Source organism: Macaca nemestrina, chromosome 4 (assembly GCF_043159975.1).
Source record: "Macaca nemestrina isolate mMacNem1 chromosome 4, mMacNem.hap1, whole genome shotgun sequence".
Lineage (NCBI taxonomy): Eukaryota > Metazoa > Chordata > Mammalia > Primates > Cercopithecidae > Macaca > Macaca nemestrina.
In genome coordinates this window covers 1056250-1079744 of record NC_092128.1, presented here as the reverse complement: position 1 = coordinate 1079744, position 23495 = coordinate 1056250, and the positions used below count along the sequence as shown (strand labels likewise).

Below are 23495 nucleotides of genomic sequence, written 5' to 3'. Positions count from 1 at the left end.
GGAGGCCAGGTCCTTGCCTGACACACCCAGAGAATCATCAGATCCCAGGCCTGAGGTGGCCGGACACCACACAGGGCTCCTGGGGAAGAAACGGGCGTCCACAGGAGGACTGAGCCTGCCCCACCAGCCTCCTCACGCAACACATCTAAAACATTCCTAGAGCCAGAAGGACGTAGGAACTTCCTTCCGGAATACACTTCCCAGTGGACAGGGAAGTGGGAACCAAATGCAGGAACCACCCACCGCCTGCCAGGCGACCTCTGACCCCAGGGAGGAGGAAACAAGGTCAAATCTCGAGACCAGCCTGGGCAACATGGCGAAACCCCCTCTCTACTAAAATACAAAATAAAATTTAAAAAATCAGCCGGGCATGGAGGTGGGGGCCTGTAATCCCAGCTACGTGGGAGGCTGAGGCAGGAGAATTGCTTGAACCCGGGAGGCAGAGGTTGCAGTGAGCTGAGATCGCACCATGTGGGCAACAAACTGAAACCCTGTCTCAAAACAAACAATCAATAGAAACCAATAAGCAATAAGCCCATCACCCACAACTTCCTGATATGGATGGACATGTGAACTTGACCCCAGAGTGTGCCAGTGAAAATAAACGTCTCCTTAGTCACGTGAAGACGGTTGAGGTCTGTGTGTGTAACCCAGAGCCTGGGGGCGGCCTCCACGCCCCACTGCTGCCCCCGAACCTGCAGAGCCCCAGGGGGCTTCCATGCCCCACCCACGGCTGCCCCCGAACCCACAGAGCCCTGGGTGGCCCCCAAGCCCCAACGCTGCCCCTGAACTGCACCAAGACACAGGCAGTTTGCTTTCAAGCAGTTTAAACTCGTCTAATGCTTTAATTGGTCTGTCAAATCATTTCTGCACAGACCGCATGAATATGAATTGTGTCCATTCCATATCTGGAACACCAAATCCTAAATCCACAGCCTCCAAGCACATCTGGTTTTCCTGGGTCCGGTCGAAAAGCAGTTCCTCTCCGGCCTGAAGCTGCAAGAGAGGTAGCGGTCATGAGAAGGTGGTTAACCCTGGCGGGGGCCATGGCTGCCTGGTGGAGGCCAGCAGAGCCCACCTAGCGGTCGGTAAGGACACGTTCTTTGGTCTGACATCCGTAGGGATAGACAGGGACGAGGGCGGGAGCTGTGGCTCTACCTGGGAACGCAGGATCATGTCTGATGGCTCAGCCTCTGCACACAAACCATCCTTCTGCGTTTAATTGGTCCTCTCCGGGGGATGATTTTTCAAACCAGGTCTTTGAAGACCCTTCATAGCAGCCCTGAGATAATGCGGGAAGAGAGCAGATGGAGAGAGAACCAGGAGATGAAAGGAGGAGCCGAGAGAGGGTGGGGGAGTTGGCCGGGTGCGGCCCAGACACTGTGCAGAGACGCGGCCTTCGGGTTTTTTCACCGTTATAAAACCCCTTTTTTGCTGAGGAACGTGTTATCAATTTTTAAATTTTCCCAAATGTTGAACAATGGAAGTGTTGTTTGCAGTGAGAGCTCAACTGTCTAGTTTAAAGTAGAGAAACAGAAGGTCTCCCGAGGCTGAAACGACAAAGATGGAAAGCAGGGGAGGGGAGGCCTCGCAGCAGCTGTGCCCAGAACCAGCGTGCTGTGAACAGGTGCCAGGCCCTGCACGACCCCACGGCGTGCTGGAAACATAGACTAGTGAGAGTATAAAGACGTGGCACAAGCTCAAAGCCATGTGGCCATCATCACAGCTTCCATTTAAATTTTGAGGACTGGGCGCGGTGGCTCACGCCTGTAATCCCAACACTTTGGGAGGCCAAGGCGGGCAGATCTCTTGAGATCAGGAGTTCAGTACCAGACTGATCAACATGGTGAAACCCCGCCTCTACTAAAAACACAAAAGTTAGCCATGCCTATAATCTCAGCTGCTTGGGAGACTGAGGCAGGAGAATCACTTGAACCCAAGAGGCAGAGGTTGCAGCGAGCTGGGATCACACCACTGCACTCCAGTCTGGGTGACAGAGCAAGACTCTGTCTCAAAAAAAAAAAAAAAAGAAAATAAACAAATTTTGTGTATGGTTTAGAAGCATATAAAGCAGTAGTAGAGTCATACGCATCCTCCTCAATAACAAAGGCAAAGGGGACACCAGGAGTGCACGCTCTGTGTGTTTTCATCAAGAACATAGTCACCAAAATCTGAGGGGACGGGCAGAGCCGTTTGCACGTTACGTCACAATGTAAGAGACGCTGTCATATACCCACAGCCTGCTATGAAGACACAGATCCAGACTGGCTGAGAGCACAGAAGTGCATGGAAATGCTCAGGTGTGCGGTGTGCCCGGGGTCCTGTGCATTCATGCTGGTTTTGCACCCCTCTCCTGCCATGTCCCGTGCAAACGCTCAGAAGTGCGGCATGCCTGGGGCCCTGTGCATTCACGCTGGCTTTACACCCTCCTCCTACCACATCCCGTTCAAACGCTCGGGTGTGTGGTGTGCCTGGGGCCCTGCACATTGGTGCTGGCTTTACACCCCCCTCCTGCCATGTCCCGTGCAAATGTTCAGGTGTGCGGTGTGCCTGGGGCCCTGGCTTTGCACCCCCCCCTTTCCACGTCCCACGCAAACGCTCGGGTGTGCGGTGTGCCTGGGGCCCTGCGTGTTGGTGCTGGCTTTGCACCCCCCTCCTGCCATGTCCCGAACCCCAAGGATTCCAGGAGCCAGGAGAGCCCAAAAGCCCCATCCACGCTCCTGGGAAGGAAGTTTCTTGACAAAGGTCTGAGTCAACCATGGGTAAAGCCGAAGTAAACCCTGCTGGTTCTTTTGAGGTGCGAACGGTCTCAGCTACCCTGAGCCCTGCACAACTCTCTTCGGTCACCAGAGGAGCAGGATTTACAGTGTAAAAGGGAGCAAAGGTCATTTCTCCTTCGAGAGGCTCCCAGCTCAAAGCCCAGCCATTGTCTCCCAGACGTTTTGGGCAACACAGAAATCTGCCTCTTAAGAGACCTGGACTCCTGTCTAGGGTTAGGGAACACTGTGTTCCCGGAAGGGACAGTCAGGCCTCAGGATCCTCTCGTAAGAAGCCTTGGACTCAAGTCAAGCCGAGACTATACTAAGAGGGTCCTTTGTCACTAAGAACCCAACTGTCTCAGGAGTGACTCTGCCTTTTTTTTTTCTTTCTTTCTATTTTCAGACAAATCTTCATGCAGCGTAGTAAACCCAAGATCCAAAAACCAACAACTGAGTAACTGGTTTTTTCCGTCTGTCTTGGGAAAGCAACTTATCAAAAGTGAGGTGAAAAAAGTATATTTTATTGTTAAACTCTATAATGAAGTAAATGTGTGATTACACAACGCGGTAACTTCCCAGTGAACGCAGAAGTACCGCGGGGCCGTGTGTCAGAGGTGTGTGGGTCTAGGAGATGCAGATCAGGAGTCTGGCCTGGCTCAGACGTCCACAGCCCGGAAGCTACGGCCAGAGCAGGGGGGCGAAGCTGCCGCAGTCATGCTTACTTTGCAGGGCATCTTGAGTCCTGACGGAGACGGCACAGCTGAAGTGAGCTCAACAGCCAGACACAGATATCTGGTCCCTCCTTGTGCTCCCACACACAGCAGCCGGACAGACGGCTCATCCCTCCTCATGCTCCCACACAGAGCAGCCAGACACAGACCTCTGATCCCTCCTCGTGTTCCACACGCAGCAGCCGGACAGACAGCTCATCCCTCCTCGTGTTCCACACACAGGGGCTTTAGCTCTCAGGAGGAAAACACTCTCGAGAGAAGACAACTGAGAAAAGGTGCTGATGTCAGGGGAAGACGCATTTGACCACACGCATAAAAAAAACGCTTCTTGTTACGTTCATGCCATGCTTTTGTATTTGCCACAATAAGGAAACCAAGCAAGTACTTCAGTCAGGCGGCAGCTGTCACAGGAAAACAAACTCCTATGTGGGAAATGAACCGAAGCCGTGAGCCTCAGGCAGCTCCCCAGACCCCCAAGAGGAGAGGGAGCAGTGACGGAGCAGGCCCCATCTGCAGCTCACACCGTCTGCCGTCCTCCCCAGAGCCCAGCCTCTCGTAGCCAAGACGGGGCAGCAGACAGAGTAAAACCACTGAGACCACCAGGGGCCACGGATCTGAGAGGGTAACCAGGCTTCTCAGCAGAACCAGGGGCTCGCCGCAGGGACGGGAGCCCTGACTGGCCACGTCATGGAGTACGCAGCTGCCCATGGTGGAGGGAACGGTGTGCAGGTGACAAGGTCACGGGGACGTCACTGTGGCCACCTGCCAGGGTCACAGCACATCCACGGCACCCTGATGCAAGCTTTAGTCCTCAACGGTGTCGGCCGCCAGTGGCATAATGACTGGACTTCACCCCACCCACAGCCCTAGTGGACACACAGGTGATCAGCAGAGCCATGGCAGCCACAGAGACTGGCCACCGCCACCCCCCAGGCCACTCAAAGCCACCAGCCCCTCCCTAATGGCCTCCTGAGCACCAGCAATGCAGAGGGGTGAGAGCATGCCCCAGCACGCACTGTAAGCACAGACCTAAAATCACCACATCGTTCACACTACGTCACGGAGAAGTAAACCCAAAGGCAGCCAGTGTAGGAGCTTTCCCTCAGGAGGACCATGTCCTGCTCCTAGAACATTTCCAGGGTTCAGGCATCAAGATCAGCTCACACGTTAATCAATCACACGTTCACGAACGCCTGAAAGACACGTTCACAGTCATAGTCAACGTTGTTGGATGTTCCAACGTAGACCGATGCTCTTCGATTCTCTCAAGCACAGTTACGCACACACCTGTTTGCCTGTGTTTATGTGTCCAGTGTGTGTTGTGCACACGTGCAATCCAAGTGTGCACCAGACTCACCAGACTTGGTATTGGCAGCATCTTACATTTAGAGAGAATCCAGAAAATAAATGGCCAGGCACTGGACACCGTGTGTGTGCCAGGCACTCTCCAAGTCATCCAGGCACTGGGCACTGTGTATGTGTGCCAGGCACTCTCCAAGTCATCCAGGCACTGGGCACCGTGCGTGTGCCAGGCACTCTCCAAGTCAGACGGGCACTGGGCACCGTGCGTGTGCCGGGCACTCTCCGAGTCAGACGGGCACTGGGCACCGTGCGTGTGCCGGGCACTCTCCGAGTCAGACGGGCACTGGGCACCGTGCGTGTGCCGGGCACTCTCCGAGTCAGACGGGCACTGGGCACCGTGCGTGTGCCGGGCACTCTCCGAGTCAGACGGGCACTGGGCACCGTGCGTGTGCCGGGCACTCTCCGAGTCAGACGGGCACTGGGCACCGTGCGTGTGCCGGGCACTCTCCGAGTCAGACGGGCACTGGGCACCGTGTGTGTGCCGGGCACTCTCCGAGTCAGCATGCACACAGTCAGTCCTCTCGATGCTCTACGAAGTAAGTGCTGCTGGGACACGCCCATTTCACACGAGCAGAAGCTGAGACAGATCCAGTCTGCAAACCCCTGCCCAGTGCCACTCTGGCAATAGGAAGAGTGAGGATTTGAGCCCAGGCAGAGCCACTGTCAGTGGTTTTGACAGAAATTACGGACTCTTTCTGAACTTCCTAATGAGCCTTTAGGAGGCTCTCAGGTGCCTCTCCCCGTCCCACTCTGCAGGCAGGTGTCAGGACTCTGCTCATTCCTGACCCTCCCTGTCATCCCGTCTCTGTCCCTCTACCCACACCTGCCGCAGGAAGGCGTTCCCACCCAGCTCCTCTGCCTGCATCCACTTGAGTGAGCGGGTGCAGACGGTCAATGTACTATCACCAATAATTTTGGAACTTTTACTACATATGTGTATCTACCACATGCTGCCTGAGCTAGTTGAGCTGGACGTTTAAAGCAGCAGTGCCTCAGTATGTGTGGCCTGGCTCGCACATGCCGCCTGCCTAGATTGCACAGGGTGAGCAGACTGCCTATCCCGCCACGAGCCCGGCTGTGCCCAGATGCTGACGTTATCCTCCACTGGGTACAAAAAGGATGACAGGAACCCTCCTCATCGCGCTCGTCATATCAGTAATTCCCTGGGAGCTTTTGCTTGCTTTTTGTTTTGTTTTTCTTCCTGCATCTCTCTTGCTGCTGCTCTCAGTGGAAAACACAGTATTTCTGACGTGCCCGGGCTTTGGGCCACGCTGCGAATGTATCCTGTCATTGTGAAACAAACTTGCCGCGCTCCTGCCCAGAATATGTGGGAAGAAGGGGACGCTTGCGGTCCCATGGGCCAAACAAAAGAGTGGTCTGGGGGATCCTGTGCTGTGAAGTGACAGGAGAAGGTGCCAGGACCCCTGGTGAACAAGAAATTCCAAAGGCCAAGCATCCCTAACTAATGTAAGGCTGCAGGAGAGACCAGCAAATGATAACAGCCACTCTCCTTGCAAGGACAGGGACATGCCCACACTGGCTTCAACTCTCCCACCCAACCCCAGCACAAGCAGAGCTGAGCGCTTAGGTCCTCCTCCATCCATGCTGGGCCTGCTCTTGCCTGGGTACTGTGGGCAGCTGAGCCGCCTCCTCCAACGCCAGCATCCTGCGCCCCCAGCCCTGCCTCCGCAGCTACCCCTCATCGGGCCTGCCATTCCCATACCACAGAGCACGCCGCTGTAAGAGGCCAGGTGTGAAGAGCCCTTATGCTGTCGGCTTCGTCTGATCAGGGTGGAATGAGGAGTGGAGCAGCGTGGAGCGTGGGCTGTCCATGTCAGCTGCATTTGGGTTAGGGAGACTCGTGACAACCCCATCTGGCTCTGAGCTGGGGAAGTAGAGCTGCTCTATACCTGTGTCCACACCCCTCAGAGGATGCCAAACGTTTGAGAGAGCTCCACACGCCTCTGAGGTCGGATTCAGCCACACAGAGGTGTCTGCTACACAGCAAGCTAAACACAACCAATTCCTGGTGCTGGGATTACCAAGCAGCAGAGCAGACCATGAGAATGAACATTTATCAACAGCCATCGGGAAACATGCCCTCCAGCTCTCACATGTTCTCTAGGCTCCCTGGGCAAATTGAGTTCTAAGTATTTCATATTTTTGAGCTGCTGTAAATGGGATTATTACCTGATTTCTTTCTCAGACAGTTCATTCTTGGTGTATAAAAATGCTCTTGATTTTTGTCTGTGGATTTTGTATCCTGCAAATTTACTGAATTTATTTATTAGCTCAAACTGTTTTTGGTGGCATCTTTAGGATTGTATATGTAAGATGTCATCTGCAAACAGGGACAATTTTAACTTCTTTTTTTCCAATTTGGATGCCTTTTGTTTCTTCCTTTTGCCTAATGGCCCTGGCTAGGATTTGCAGTACAGTGTTGAATAGAAATGGCCAGAGCTGGCATCCTTGTCTGGTTCCTGATCTTAGAGGAAAAGCTTTCAGCTTTTCACCATTGAGTATGATGCTATCTGTGAGTTTGTCTTATATGGTCTTTATTATATTGAAGCACATCCCTTCTACAGTATATCTAATTTATTGAGTGTTTTTATTATGAGAAGATGTGTGTTTTGTCATATGTTTTTTATACATCTAATGAGATGATATATGGTTTTTATCCTTCCTTCAGTTAATGTGGCATATCACATTAATAGATTTGCATATATTGAACTATCCTTGCATGCTAGGGATAAATCCCACTTGATCATGGTGAATGATCCTTTTCAGGAGCTGTTGAATTCAGTCTGCTGGTATTCTGTTGAGGGTTTTTGCATCTATGTTCATCAGGGATTTTGGTCTGTAATTTTCTTTTCTTATAGTGCCTTTGTTGGCTTTGGTATCACAGTAACGCTGACCTCGTAAAATGAATGTGGAAGTATTCCTCTTCTTCAGTTTTTTGGAAGAGTTTGAGAAGGATGAGTATTAGTCCTTCTTTAAATAGGTAAGATTCAGCAGTAAAGCCATCAGGTCCTGAGCTCTTTCTATGGGAGGCTTTTTATCACTAATCAAATCTCCATATTTGTTATTGGTCTGTTCAGATTTTCTGTTTCTCCATAATTTTGTCTTGGTAGGTATCATGTGCTTAGGGATTTTCCATTTATTCTGGGTTATCCACTTTTTGCCATATAATTGTTCATAGTCTCATGGTCCCTTACATTTCTGTGGTATTCATTGTACTGTTTCCTCCTTCATTTCTCATACCACTTGACTCTTCTCTTCTTTCTTAGTCTAAAGGTTTTCAATTTTGTTTATCATTTCAACAAACAAACTCTTAGTTTCATTGATCTTTTCTATTGTTTTTCTAGTTTCTATGCCATTTCTTTCTGCTCTGATCTTTATTATTTCTTTCCTTCTGTTACATTTAGGCTTAGTTAGTTCTTTTACTAGTCCCTTGAGGTGTAATGTTAGGTTGTTTATTTGGATTCTTTCTTCTTTTCAGATGTAGGCATTTATCACTATGAACATCCCACTTAGACCTGCTTCTGCTGCATCCATAGGTTTTGGTATGCTTTGTTTTTATTTTCATTTATCTCAAAAGATCTTTTAATTCTCTTTTTAATTTCTTCTTTGACACATTGGTGGTTCAGAAGCATGTTGTTCAATTTCCATATATTTGTCAATTTTCTGAAATTCTTCCTGTTATTATTTCTAGTCTCATACCAGGATGGTCAGAAAAGATGCCTAATGTGATTTGAATCTTCTTAAACTTATTAATGTGTTTTGTGGCATAATGTGATCTATCCTGGAAAATATTCTCTGTGTTTCAAAAGAATGTGTATTTTGCTGTTGTTATATGGCATATTCTGTACATATCTGTTATGTCCATTTGGTCTAAAAGTATAGTTTAAGACTGATGTTTCCTCGTTGATTTTCTGTCTGAACGATCTGTCCATTACCTAAAGTGGGTATTGAAGTCCCCTATTGCTACATTACAGTCCATCTCTCTCTTTTCAGACATATTAATATTTGCTTTACATACTTAGGTTCCCCAGTTTTTAGCACATATTTATAATTATTACATTTTCTTGAATTGACCCCTTCATCACTATATAATGACTTTATTTTATAGTTTATGACATAAAGTCTATTTAAGTATAGCACTTCTGCTCTCTTTGGGTCTTCATTTGCATGAAATATCTTTTTCATCCCTTCACTTTCAGTCTATATCCTCCAAAGTGAAGAGAATCTCTTGCAGGTAGCATATAGTTGGGTCCTACTTTTTAGCCATTTGGCCACTCTGTCTTTTGATGAGAAAATTTAATCCATTTACATTCGCAGTAATTATTGACAGGTAAGGTCTTACCAACGCCATTTTGTTCATTGTTTTCTGGTATTTTCTAAATCCTTTTTCCTTTCATCCTATCTGTCTTCCCTTGTGATTGGGTGATTTTCTCTAGTGATATGCTTCAATTCCTTACTTTCTATCTTTTGCATATCTACTAAGGTTCTTGCTTTGTAGTTACCATGAGGAAACTACATGTTTTACATAAAACATCTTATAGTTACAACAAACTATTCTAAGCTGGTAACAGTTTAACTTTGATCACATTTTAAAATCTCTACACATTTACTCCACCTCCCATATAAACTTTTGATGTCACAATTCGTATCTTTTTATTGTAGCTATTATCTAAGAAATGTCATAGCTATCACTGTGATCGTTTTGTCTTTTTACCCTCATGCTAAAGATTTAAGTGATTTGTACACCACCATTACAGTATTATTTTGAATTTGACTGTATACTTATTTTTACCAGTGAGTTTTATACTTTTGTATGTTTTCATGTTACTAGCTAGCATGCTTTTCTTTCAGTTTGAAGAACTCTGTTTAGCATTTCTTGTAGGATAGGTCTGGTGGTGATGAATCCCTCAGCTTTTGTTTGGCTAGGAAGGTCTTTTCCTCTCCTTCATTTCTGAAGAATAGCTTTACCAAGTACAGTATTCTTGGTTGGCCATTTTTTTCCATCAGCACCTTGAATATATCATTCTACTGTCTCTGCCTGTAGGGTTTCTGCTGAGAAGTCTGCTATAAACCTTCCTGTAACTCCTTTACATGTGATTTGCTTCTTTTCTCTGACTGCTTTTAAGATCCTCTTTGATTTTTGACAGTTTGATTATAATATGTCTCAGCATAGTCTTATTTGGATTCAATCTGATCAGAGACTTTTGATCTTCCTGTACCTAGACATTTATATATTTCCCCAGATTTGGAATGTTTTCTCCTATTACTTAAATATGCTTTCAGTCCCTTTGTCTCTCTTCTCCTTCTTGAATACCTGTAACTCAAATATTTGCTCTTTTGATGTTATCTCACAAATCCCATAAGCTTTCTTCATTCCCTTTTATTCTTTTTCTCCTCTGACTGTGTTTTCAAATAACCTGTCTTTAAGTTCACAGATTCTGTTTCATCAATTCTGCTGTTGACACTGTCTACTGCATTTTTCATTTCGTCTATTGTATTTTCCACATCCAGAATTTCTGGGATTTTTAAAAATAATTTCTACCTCTCTGTTGAATTTCCAATTTCAGTCATTTACTGTTTTCCTGATTTTATTGAATTGTTTTTCTATATTTTCTTGAAGTTCATGAACCTCCTTCATACACTTACTTTGAATTATCAAGTCATTTGTTTATCTCCATTTCTTTGGAGTTGGCTACTGGGAGATTATTGTGTTTTTTGGTGGTGCTATGTCTCCTTGGTTTTTCATGGATTTTTCTGCCTTATGTTGATGTCTGCACATTTTTGGAAGTAGGGATTTATTCTATTCTTTGTAGACTGGCTTCATCTGGGTAAGCCCTTTACCAATAAGCCCAGGTAGAAACTCTGGGCCTGTTATCTGGCATACTCCATAGGTAAGCTTGCTATTGGAGCCCTCATGCAAGCTGATCCAGTGCCTGGGTCAGCAGGTGAGTGAGCCTTAGCCTGGATCCACTGGAGTGGACCTGTTGATTGAGTCTGCAAGGGTGGACTTAGAGCCTGGCATCCATTAAAGCAGGGCTGGTGCTAGGGTAGGCCATATACCTGAGTCTGAAGGGGCTGTCCTGGGACTAAGGTAGGTGCAGAGCTTGAATTAGTGGGGGTGAGCCTGGGTCCTGGATCCACAGGGGTTGGCCTGGAGCCTAAGTCTGCAAGAGTGGTCTTGGAGCCTCTGTCCAGAAGGACTGGCCTGGCACCAGGGTCTATTGGGGTGGGCCTGGACTCTGAGTTCTGGAGTCTGGAGTATTGGGGACCAGCCTGGATCCTGGGTCCACAGGGGCAGTCCTGGAGCCCAGGTCAGTGAGGGCTGGCTTAGTGCTGGGGCCTACCAGGATAGGCCTGGGCCCTGTCTGCTAACCATGGAGCTGCAAGGCCAGCCTGGTGCAGAGATGAGCTGGAGCCTGAGGCCAGTGGGGTCAACCTGCCTGCAGAGTGGGCCCAGAGACTAAGTCCACTGGTCAGGCGTGGGGCCTGGGCCAGCAGGATCCCACCTAGTACTGGGGTGGGTCTGAAGGCTCTGTCCTCGGGTACCAACCTGGAGTAGGAAGCTGTGGGGGCATGTCTGGTGCTGGGTTTAACTTGGTTGGTGGGGGGTCAGGAGGCAGTTTTAGAGTTAGAAGCAAAGTCTGACACTCACTTATCTTTCCTACCCCCACATAGAGGGCATCTCTCACCATAACGTCCTGCTGGGGTGGGGGAGGGGGGACCCACTCATGCAAAACCGTCTTTTCTGCCTCTTCAATGCATCTTATTTCTGTGCCATGCCCAGGTGCTATCACCTCTCACCTGGTTTCTGTAGCACTTGTGAAGGTATTTTTGCACAGACAGATGTTCAAATTGTTGTTTCTGTGGTGACTGAGCAATGGAGAGTCCTCTCCTGCTGCCTCGCTGATGTCCATCTCCAACGAATATTGACTGACTATGTGACTCTCTTTAAAATATTCAGGGAAACGAGCATCTGATTCTTTAAGAAGCCAGTGGATAAAATGTGGGCGCTCTTTGACAGAGGAGGAGGAGGTCTGCTGAGCCATGAGCAGGATGCGGGGATGGGGCATTTCCGTTTTGGGGCAGGGAGTTGAGAACCTGACGGCAGGAGGAGTTTCCAAGGCTTCCCTTCATTCCACCCGGCTTGGTGATGATGTAACAGCTTCCATTTGTGCTTCACAGTTTCCAAAATGTACTCACCAGGATCAATCCACTTGATCTTCCTGACTCTTTTGATGTGGATCTAGCTGTGTTGCTTTGTATTATTCAAGAGGTCTAATCATTTTCACACTTGAGGATTCTAGGGATTTTTCTGATACTATCTACTCTTCCCTTGATGTACAAAGTCATATGACACAGAACCACACATATTTGTTGATTTGGAGAAACAATAAGGATATGAGGATATCGTTTACTAGAATTTGTATTTTGTTTGGGTTGCTCTAGTCTAAGCTCTAGGAGCTTCCCCTCCCCCCATGTTTATAAATTTACTAGATTTTGGTTGATTTCTAAAGTTTTACAAAAGGTGTCCATTCATTGGTTTTTTTGTCTCGAAAGTTAAGATTCACTGGGTAAAGTAAAATAGAGTTCTGTGGCAAGAAACAATCCTGGAACAGATGAAACTGACCCTGGACAGTGCTGCCGTCTTTGGTTGTCTGACTTATTACTTCTGATTTGTAGTCAGTTTTGAGGCTGAATAGAGTGTTAAATGAAATTCCCTGTCTGCACCAATGTTCCTGCATTTTGTAACTCGATTCTTGACTTCAAATAAAAGTGACTTCTTCATACAGCTTTGCCGTTTACTCACAGGGCTAGCTAACACTACCAGAACCCTATGAAATCACAAGAAAGTTTAACTCAAGGAGAAAGAGATGAAAGAGGGAGAGAGGCCGGGCGCGGTGGCTCACGCCTGTAATCCCAGCACTTTGGGAGGCCGAGGCGGGCGGATCACAAGGTCAGGAGATCGAGACCACGGTGAAACCCCGTCTCTACTAAAAATACAAAAAAAATTAGCCGGGCGCGGTTGTGGGCGCCTGTAGTCCCAGCTACTCAGGAGGCTGAGGCAGGAGAATGGCGTGAACCCGGGAGGCGGAGCTTGCAGTGAGCCGAGATCGCGCCACTGCACTCCAGCCTGGGCGACAGAGCGAGACTCCGTCTCAAAAAAAAAAAAAAAAAAAAAAAAAAAAAAAAAGAAAGAGGGAGAGAAAGAAGAGGGGAGTGTAAAAGCCATTTCCAAAACAAAGGCCCAGACATCAATTTGTAATTATCTGCCCGCATGAGTCTAAAGGCTTTTATTTGATAAGGCCGGTAATACACAAGCCTGTAATGTGAATTATTTCAAAGAATAAAAGCCTGATTGTCTCCATGACCTGTCTAGCTTTTAGCGAGGCTTAAGACAAGATTACATTCCATACAGCCCACAAATGTATCCCTCCTCTCCCCACCTTCCTACTTCTTTCAGAAATGCCAGGGTTTTCTAAGCTGCCATCTGGTAAGCTTCCAGCTTCGATAGGTCTCAATTTCCTCCTCTGTTGAGACATCTAATTCTCCTGAGGGTGATGGTTCTTCCTTGTCTGAAATGAAGCTTCTATTAAACAAAGACTGCCCCTATTCCAGGACGTTCAAAAGCAGATGGAGCCCGCCTCCTGCGAGGCTTTTCCATTAACACTAAAGAATGCCCCAAATCAAGCTTTTAGCTTTTAAGTTTTAAATAGGGATGAAGTCTAACTGACCTCATACTTTAAAATTAAAAGGTAAAAACTGAGGGTTGCATCAGAAAAGAAAATGCAAGCTTTTAAAGCATTCACAGGTGAGCCATGTGGTTTTAATCCTAAGAGGAGTACGGTCGCATTGCTTAGCGGTGGGAGCACATTCTGAGAAATGCCTCGTTAGGTGATCCTGTCATTGTGCGAACATCACGGGTGCACTTACGCACCCCCAGAAGGGACAGCCGGCCACACACCTGGGCTGGATGGTAAAGCCTATGGTGCCTAGGCTACAAATCTGTCCTGCAAGTGACTGTGCTGAATGCTACAGGCAATTGTAACACAAGGTTAAGCATCTATGTATCATCTATACATTAAAAGGTACAGTAAACATATTGCATAAAAGATAAAAATGGGCTGGGCATGGTGGCTCACGCCTGTAATCCCAGCACTTTGGGAGGTTGAGACGGGTGGATCATTTGAGGTCAGGAGTTTGAGTCCAGCTTGGCCAACATGGTGAAACCCCATCTCTACTAAAAATACAAAAAATTAGCCAAGTGAGGTGGCACATGCCTGTAATCCCAGCTACTAGGGAGGCTGAGTCAGGAGAATCACTTGAACCAGGGAGGCAGAGGTTGCAGTGAGCCGAGATCACATCACTGCACTCCAGCCTGGGCAACCCAGTGAGACTCTGTCTCAAAAAAAAGATTAAAATGGTGCAGCTATATAGGGCACTGACCATGAACGGAGCCTGCAGGACTGGAATTTGCTCTGAGTGTGTCAGTGAGGGTGGGGGTGGGTGAGTGTGAAGGCCAACTACATTACTGTACACCACTCTAGACTATCAACACTGTACACTTAGCTATACTAAATTTATAAAAATGGGTTTTTTTCAGTAATAAATTACCTTTAAATAGTAATGTTTGGCTGGGCACGGTGACTCATGACCGTAATCCCAGCACTTTGGGAAGCTGAGGTGGGTGATTACCTGAGGTCAGGAGTTCAAGATCAGCCTGGCCAACATGGGGAAACCCCATCTCTACAAAAAATACAAAAATTAGTCAGGTGTAGTCGCGTGTGCCTGTAGTCCCAGGTACTCGGGAGGCTGAGGCAGGAGAATCGATCGAACCTAGGAGGTGGAGGTTGCAGTAAGCTGAGAGTGCACCACTGCTCTCCAGCCTGGGTGACAGAGTGAGTCTCCGTCTCAAAAAAAAAAAAAAAAAAAAAAAAAAAGTAACTTGTGTACTTTATAAATGTTTTAACTGTTTTTAACTTTTTGTTATAATACTTAGCTTAAAACAAACACATTCTACAGCAGTATAAAAATAAAAAGTTTCTTTCTTTATATCCTTACTCTCTAAGCTTTTTCCTATTTACATTATTTTTCCTACTTTTAAAACATTTTTGTTAAAAAAACTAAGACATAAACACACACACTAGCCTAGGCCTACACACGGCAGGCTCATCAATATCACTGTCTTCCGCCTCCACATCTGGTCCCACAGGAAGGTCTTCGGGGCAACAGCACACGTGGGGCCTTCATCTCCTGTGAGAAGAATGCCTTCTGCTGGGATATCTCCTGAAGGACCTGCCTGAGTCTGTGTGAGTGTTAGTTTTGCTTTTTAATAAGTAGAAAGAGAGCACTCAGGAATCATGATAAAAGTATGGTAAATACACACGCGCTGTGCACAGCTAGACTAGACTTTCCTCTGAGTGGGAGCGCAGTTGGCTTGTTTACACCAGTGTCACCACAAACGTGTCATTCACTGCACTGTGACATCACGAGGGCCGCGAGGTCCGTCGGTGACAGGGGTTTGCAGCTCCATTATAACCGTATGGGACCGCCGTCATGTACGCCACCTGCCGCTGGTGGAAACACTGTTACGTGGTGCTTGGCTGTTTATGGTTTATCAATATCACTTGAAACTACAAGAATATCTAAGGACCTTCTGAGACACAAAAGCTTGATTCCCAAATAGGTAAAAATAAGAAGGATTTTTGTTTTTCCCCCAAAGTGATGAAATTACATGAGAGTTCGTTGTTTTCATGTCTGACTCCCATACTTTTAGTAAGTTTTTCACGTAAATTAAAGGTTTACTCTGGCGTCAACTAATTCCCTCCCGGCCTGGAATCACAGACACTCCGTTTCCTGCATCTACTCATTTGGGAATAAGTCACGTAATTGCTGGCCCTCAGATCCTCAATGGATATCCCTGAGCAGCAGCATCAGACACACGTGTGCCTCTGACACAGCAGGTTGGGAGAGGCAGGGCTAAGCCGGGCCAGGCAGGAGCAAGCAGGGAGGGAGGAGTGTTCCCAGGGGAGAGCAAGAGGCAGGAAAGACATCCAGCTACAAGGAGACCCGGGAGCACGGGTCGCCCAGAATTCTGTGTGCTTCTATTTCCACGCACATGGTTCACCCACCTTTCTGAGGATCTAAGCCCATGGAGCCCGCTGACCCTGCCCGTATGCCCAGACACTACACCACTTTCCACGCACGTGGTTCACCCGTCTCTCTGAGGGTCCAAGCCCATGGAGCCTGCTGACCCTGACCCCGCCTGTCTGCCCAGACGCTGCACCACTTTCCACGCGCGTGGTTCACCCGCCTTTCTGAGGATCTAAGCCCATGGAGCCCGCTGACCCTGCACGTATGCCCAGACGCTACACCACTTTCCACGCACATGGTTCACCCGTCTCTCTGAGGGTCCAAGCCCACGGGGCTTGCTGACCCCGCCTTTCTGCCCAGACACTACACCACATCTCCATAGTACCCAGTTGTGCACTAGTAGCTGAGGCGAGCTGTCGAATCCTTATTTTATCACTTTGCATTTTCATATCATCAGGCACCATGTCTGAGATGGTTGCTTAAATAAACAGAAAGATGAGTTTGAGTTGCTTCTGATACGGGAGACGGGCAGGGAAGTGCTGGGTGGAGAAGGGCGGGTCTCTGGCAAGGGCTGTACCCCGGGCCTTTGCCCACGGACCTAGGCAAGGACAGGCATTTTTGTTCTTGTGCCCAAGTGTTACATTTCCCAAGACCACCCTGATCCACCACACCCCTATCCTTTGCCTATAAAAACCCTGAGACCCGAGCGGGCAGAGACAAAAGCAGCTCCCCAAGACCAGCGGGCAGAGACACAGCGGCTGGATGTCGAGAGGAGCACACCGGGAGAAGAGCTCACCGACAGGCACCAGCAGACAAGCAGTTGGAGGAGAGCCTGGCTGCCGAGTGGCCCGACTCCAGGAGAAAACCACCTTCCCAGTCCATCTCCCTCTGACTCCTGCGGAGAGTTACTTCCACTCAATAAAACCTTGTACTCATTCTCCAAGCCCATGTGCAATCTGATTCTTCCAGGACACCAAGGCAGGAAACCCCAGGACACAGAAAGCCCCCCGTCCTTGCAATAAGGCAGAGGGTCTAACTGAGATGGTTAACACAAGCCGCCTACAGACAGCGAAACTGAAAGCGCTTCCTGTAACACGCAGCCACTGGGGCTTTAGAGGCTCTAAACATTCACCCCTAGACGCTGTCGTGGGGTCTGAGCCCACAGCCCGCGCGTTTGCATGCTCCCCTAGAGGTGTGAGCAGCAGGGCACTGAAGAAGCGAGCCACTCCCCCATCGCACACCCTGTGAGGGGCATAAGGGAATTTTTCCCGTTTCACTTCATCTCAACCCTCCTGATCCACTGTCTTCTGGGCGGCAGCTGGCCTTTCTGAGGCAGCAGATCGAGCCAAGTATGTAGGCTGTGGTCACAGAGGCGCACGGCCACCTGGCCCACACGGACACCACGGGAGGACCACAGGTGGACACACCCAGCACTCAGGGAGCTCTAAGGGAGGTGGGGCTTGGGTAGTGGAGCAGTTGGGGTGCTGGGGCAGGAGAGACCAGCAGATATGGCCGGGGCAACATTTGGAATGTCCATGGATAGCATTCCATCCAAACACAAACGTGCACCTTACGAGTTCCTCTGCTTCTGAAGCGGTAACGGTGAATCCTGGGAACTCTCAGGATCCAGTCCCGGAGGGACCGGCACAGCACATATGCAGCTTCTACCAATGGCTGGGCATGAGCTTTTAAAAATCGATCGTGTTTCCCAGCTATAGAACTACTTTCTCTTCATTTCAGATCGATCAGCATTCAGAGAGAGCCGCTAACTCTCTGGCTTTCAGCCGTTCCGTCCTGGCGTTAACAGTCTGGGAACCTATTCTGAAATGTGCCAGAGGAACTCTGTTCAAAGGGATCTGCCAGGAACACTCTGGGAAGGGAAGACATCCCGGAGCCATGGTGATGACACTACCAAGTCCGTTCATTTGCGATATGATATCTCCTTGCGACTCAGCTCAGCCCGTGACCCGGTGAGCTTGACTTGAGGCTTCATTCTTCATCAGACACAGAAGCATCTTGTCTTGAGAAGGGTCTTCACATACAGCCCTCATTTTTCCTTTGACTACAAAACCTACCAGTAAGGAGGGGTCTTTCAGAGTCATTAAGGACAGGTCCCAAGGAAATATGGACGTAGAAAAAAATACTATCGTGTTTCTTGTAAAACAGAGAATGGTCAGTGCTCAGAGTTTAAGACTGCTACAGGTGCACACCACATGTGCCCGTGTTTAAAATAACTAACCCCCATCCTACCTAACCACACATCCCAGTTACGCTGTTCCCTCACCCCTCCCACATATATTTTGGGGAATATCACAATAGGATGGTTTGTGGACAGAATGAATTTCCTATTGTGAGTGTGGACTACTCTTACTGAAGTTACAAAACAAGTTTATTGAAAATGTAAGGATACGCATGTTTTAATGAATACAGACTAACTCAAGTTTCCTTTACTTTTTGAGTCACTTTTATCAACTTAGAGGTCTTGTTTCTAATTGCCTTTTCAAATTTCTTAGAACAAAGTCATTAATAGCGTTTTCTCAAGATTCTCAAATTCAATTTACCTATGGTGGAATTCCCTTTTTCCTCTCAATAATTGTGTACTTATGCCCTTTTTTGTTATTGTTGGTAAAAAGAGCGCTGTAAGTCTTTTCAAAGACCCAGAGGTACTTCTGCTGTTTGTGTTCTTGATCCTTGCCCTCATTTCTTTGTATCTATTTCAGTATTTTCTGCTCTTGTCTTCATTATTTTCTTCTTTTTAACGTCTTTTGCTTGCTTTGTTCGTCGTTTTATTCTTATTACGAAACGTTTCAGGCACACAAAAAAGAATAAAATAATATGACACAGGTTGAGTATCCCTCATCTGAAATGTTCGGGACTAGAAGTGCTTTGGATTTCAGATATGTTTGGATTTATTCTGGAATATTTGCATTTACATAATGACATATCTTGGGGACAGGACCCAAGTCTAAACATGAAATTGACTTGTGTTTCCTATATACCTTATATACAAGGACTAAAGGTAATGTTATGTAATTTTTAATAATTTTGTGCACATAACAAAGTTTACGTACTGTAAATCTGGAAGAAAAGAATGAAGAGTTCCCGGTGGGGAGGCCACCTCTGAAGGAATGGCCAAGAAACTTCCCAAGTGAAAATGCCTTGAGGCTTCACATTGGACAAGGGCGCGAGGGCCCGGCAGGGTTTCAGATTGGAGGAGGGCACGAGGGCCCAGCGAGGTTTCAGATTGGAGGAGGGCGCGAGGGCCCAGCGAGGCTTCAGATTGGAGGAGGGCGCGAGGGCCCGGCAGGGTTTCAGATTGGAGGAGGGCCCAGCGAGGCTTCAGATTGGAGGAGGGCGCGAGGGCCCGGCAGGATGTGTCGAAGTCATGCTCGGGCACATCAGGAGGCAATCAGGCCCCACAATGTCACTTCCAAGCACCTCCCGGGGTGGCCTGTCCTCTCTCCTCCTCTTCCTGCTGAGCCCCTGGGTCCAAGGACCTCCCACCTTCAAAAAGTAAAAACAGCACAGCCCAGATCCAGGGGGTAAATTCATGTCATCACTTCTTCCTGGGCACGGTACCCAAATGGCCCCTGAGCCACAGGAACACGACGCCCCTGTGGCCCTGACAGCCACTGCTGACGGCCCTGGGAGGGGCCTTCCAGGAACGGCACAGGAGGGAGGGTGCAGCTCAGCACTCGGCCCGTTTTCAGCACCAGCGGGATGTTCACGACCTCCCTGCAGACACTAATGGACAGAACATCACAGCAGTCTGGTGAGCAATGATGTCAGCGCATTATTAAATTCAAACGGGAGGGGAAGTTTTGACACTAATCAATGCTTTTTATCCCACCCAAGACTGGCATATTCCCGAGACAAATCTCAGTGGTTACTGAATTGCTGCTCTGTTCACAGACACTGGGCTGCCCTGGGGAAGCTGCCAGGCAAGTCTGTCCTTCCCGCCTTTCTGTAGATCCACACGGGGCTTTCAGGAAGCAATGGGTTTTTTGTTTGTTTGTTTGTTTGTTTGTTTTTGAGACGGAGTCTCACTCTGTTGCCCAGGCTGGAGTGCAATGGCATGGTCTTGGTTCACTGCAACCTCTGCCTCCCGGGTTCAAGCAATTCTCCTGCCTCAGCCTTTGGAGTAGCTGGGACTACAGGTGCATGCCACCACACCCAGCTAATTTTTGTATTTTTAGTAGAGATGGGGTTTCACCATGTTGGCCAGGCTGGTCTTAAACTCCTGACCTCTTGATTCGCCTGCCTCAGTCTCCCAAAGTGCTGGGATTACAGGCGTGAGCCACCATGCCCAGCCAGGAAGTAATTGTTTTTTAGCTCATTAACATGGCAAAGACAAGATAGCCGGGGCCTTCTGAGAGCTGTAAATGAGCTTCTCACCTCTCTGACAGTTTTCAGCAGACATGGATTCCTCAGTCCTAGAACTGCTGGCTGCCTTCATCCTTCTCTGCCCCAGAGCTCCCTCGCCTCCCTCAGGAAGTGGCAGAGCAGTTTGCGGTGCCCAGGCCCCCCAGGGAAGCTCTGGCAGGTGCTTGCTAGGGTTGGGTCTTTACCCCAGAACCTAGCAAAACAAGCACCTTGGTATGGAAGGGGAACATCCCTGAAAGGCCCTTGGACAGTATTAGCAGCTCAGGGGCAGGTCCTGGAAAGGCCTTTTCCAGGTAACACCATTGAATGGTTCATGGGGTCAGAGCAGGCAACACAAGCACCATTTTTCATCCCAAGAGACACATTTTTCCCAGTGTCTGACAGTTGAAAATATTTGTTTACTCTGTAGAAAGCTGGGATGTTTTGGCAGCAAGCAATTTATGTCACTTTGAACCACAGAGAATGCCTCTGAAATGATGATATGGGTCAATGAAGAAGCAAAGTTTCTTAACTAAAGTCCATTTCATAGAAACAAATGCAGAAATGATTGTAATTATGAGGGACGGGCCCACTGTGGCACTTCCCAATGGTGACAGTCAGGCTCTACCCCTAGCCCTTGAAGTCAAGGCCATAAAGCAAACAGCCAAAGGTCCCCTTGTATCGTCTGATCTGACAGCTGGGGGTGGAAGGCGGGCAGCCTCACGGGAGCACGGACCTGAGTAGTCGCCAGGGGCCCATGTGCAGAAGAATTCCTCATTTGCTTTGACACACTGCTGTTGATGTCTTGAAATTCTCGACGAGTTTATTTTCCAACCTAGACTTTGTGCGAGACGTTCTGTGGGACGACGTGGTGTGCGCACTGGCAGAGAACATATCCTGATGTGCACGCCCACGGCGCCTCGCCCGCCACACAGTCCCGGCACCTGGTGTGCAGCTCCGCGAGACTCAGATTTCGAAGGCACGTGTCTGTCTGTGCTCATGTGACCCTGAGAGGCCACCCCTCTGTTTACCCAGAGCTTGCTGCAAACCAGAAAGTGCAACAGTGTTCTAAGAAACACAAATGACCGAGGGTCCCACCCTCTCTCCACTCACATTGCTTCCCCACATGTGCCAGCATTTACGCTGAATGTGGCCGTGTGCAGGGAGGGGAGGTGGGCAGCCCGCAGTCCTTCTCATGTGTGAGCAAAGGTGGAGCATCTCGGTGGACAGTGGGTGTTTCATGAAGGGAAATAAACACAGTCGAGTGAGTTTCACACAGCATTTCTGCCGTTCTAATGAGAACACAATACATATGCATGTTTGAGCTGTGACAGGTGAACTGTGTAGTTGTTCAGATTCTGCATGTGAAGTAAATGTTCTTTCGTTTGCATTTGAAACCAGCAACGCACAATATACAGATGAATGGGGACCTTTGTGTTAATAATTCAAAAATCTTAAATTTTTTTAGAATGATGCTGAATAGCAAATAAAAATGCCATGACAAGTCAAGAGGGAGACTGTGAAAGGAAACATCTTATACTATAACTAGCTCCTTTCGGGGCACTTTTCCTTGATGTCTGAACTAGACCTGCATTTGCACTTTGCAAGGGCCCTGCAAATTACACAGGCGGCACCGCAGGGCATGAACACAGGCGAACCACGACCGGCTCAGCTGTCCCAAGGCTCTGCATGAACGGCTCCTGACACACTGCCCTCCTCCCTTTTCTCATCTGTTTGCATTAATTTGTGCTCAATCGTAGGAAGCTGAACAGATGTATTTATTCAGAATCCCCAAGCAGTTAACCAGAGCTCCCAATTCTGATCCATCATCTTAGCTTCTGAGGAACTCTGTACTTATCAGCTTCCTGGTTAACCTACACACCTAACCTAACCTACCAGCTCTCGCTGGTTTGAGTTTTGTGAACCTTCGACATCATTAGGGAAGCCTCTACCATACTCAGTACCGATAAGCAAAGGGCATCCACACTTCCTGAGGATTTAACGAGTGGCACCACCTAAATCAATCTTAAGAACAATCCCATTTGCTGGGCGTGGTGGCCCACTCCTATAATCCCAGAACTTTGGGAGGCCAAGGCAGGTGGATTGCTTGAGCCCAGGAGTTCGAGACCAGCCTGGGCAACATGGCAAAACCCCATCTCTACCAAAAAATACAAAAATTAGCTGGGCATGGTGGTGTGCACCTGTAGTTTCAACTACTTGGGAGGCTGAGGTGGGAGGATCACTTGAGTCCAGGAGGCAGAGGTTGCAGTGAGCCAAGATTGTGCCACTGCATTCCAGCCTAGGCAATATAGTGAGAGCCTGTCTCATAAAAAGCAATCCCCTGTCTCAAAAAAAGGAGATGGTATGACCTCCTCCAATCTAGGAAGCTATTGATTGCAAGACAGACCATTACTCTAGTACTGCTAAGGAAAAACAAAGACACTGGCAGTTAAATATGATGCGCTATTGATAAAAGATGCCTCCTAATTTCAAGGATGGGAAAACAATACTCATCTGAGGAATGATGACATTCAGGATGGTGGATACCATGACAGCCACACTGCTGCTTCCTGGGGACTCCGCACCCTCTCCCCAGCCACCAGCTGTTGAGGGCTAGGGCTTAGCCGCTGAATCTCTCCCCGTCACCACCTGAGCCCAAGGGAACAGCCTCTCCCTAAGTCACAGTCTCTTGCTCCCTAGAGGTGGACCGCAGCCAGCGATCCCTCATGCTGGACACAAAGGCCCCCAGCCTTGGTTAGGTCAACCCCGAAGGGGAACCCCAGCTCCGGCTGCAGAGCACCTCACAGGATCAGCTCGGGCCTCTCTTAAACTGCATTCCCAGCTCACCTTCTCCCTCTGCCCAATTTAGCTTCCATCACCTGTACAGGGGTGACCCCAGATCACCCTCAGTCACCCGACTCCATACAAATCTCTGTCTCAAAGTTTGGTCCTAGCACATTCAACCTAAGGCACATAGGACCACCCTCATTTCACGATAAAGAACGAAAACAGGGCAGTTACGTGATGTGCCCAAGATGGCACGAGTCACACGTGCCGCAGCTGGAACTGAAACTCCAGCTGGACTCCAAGGCCACCCTGTTGTCTCCCCACGGTCAGTGCTCAGAGCACAGCCTGTAACTGTGAGAGGCCCCCGGGCTCTTCCCAGTGG

At 48.5% G+C, this 23495-nt stretch overlaps 1 protein-coding gene across 1 annotated transcript in view; it reads right to left on the bottom strand.

Moving 5' to 3' along the window:
• PTPRN2 (protein tyrosine phosphatase receptor type N2) overlaps window positions 1–23495 on the bottom strand; it is a gene marked incomplete at its 5' end in the record, with an annotated part of 1004492 nt that overhangs the window by 712303 nt on the left and 268694 nt on the right.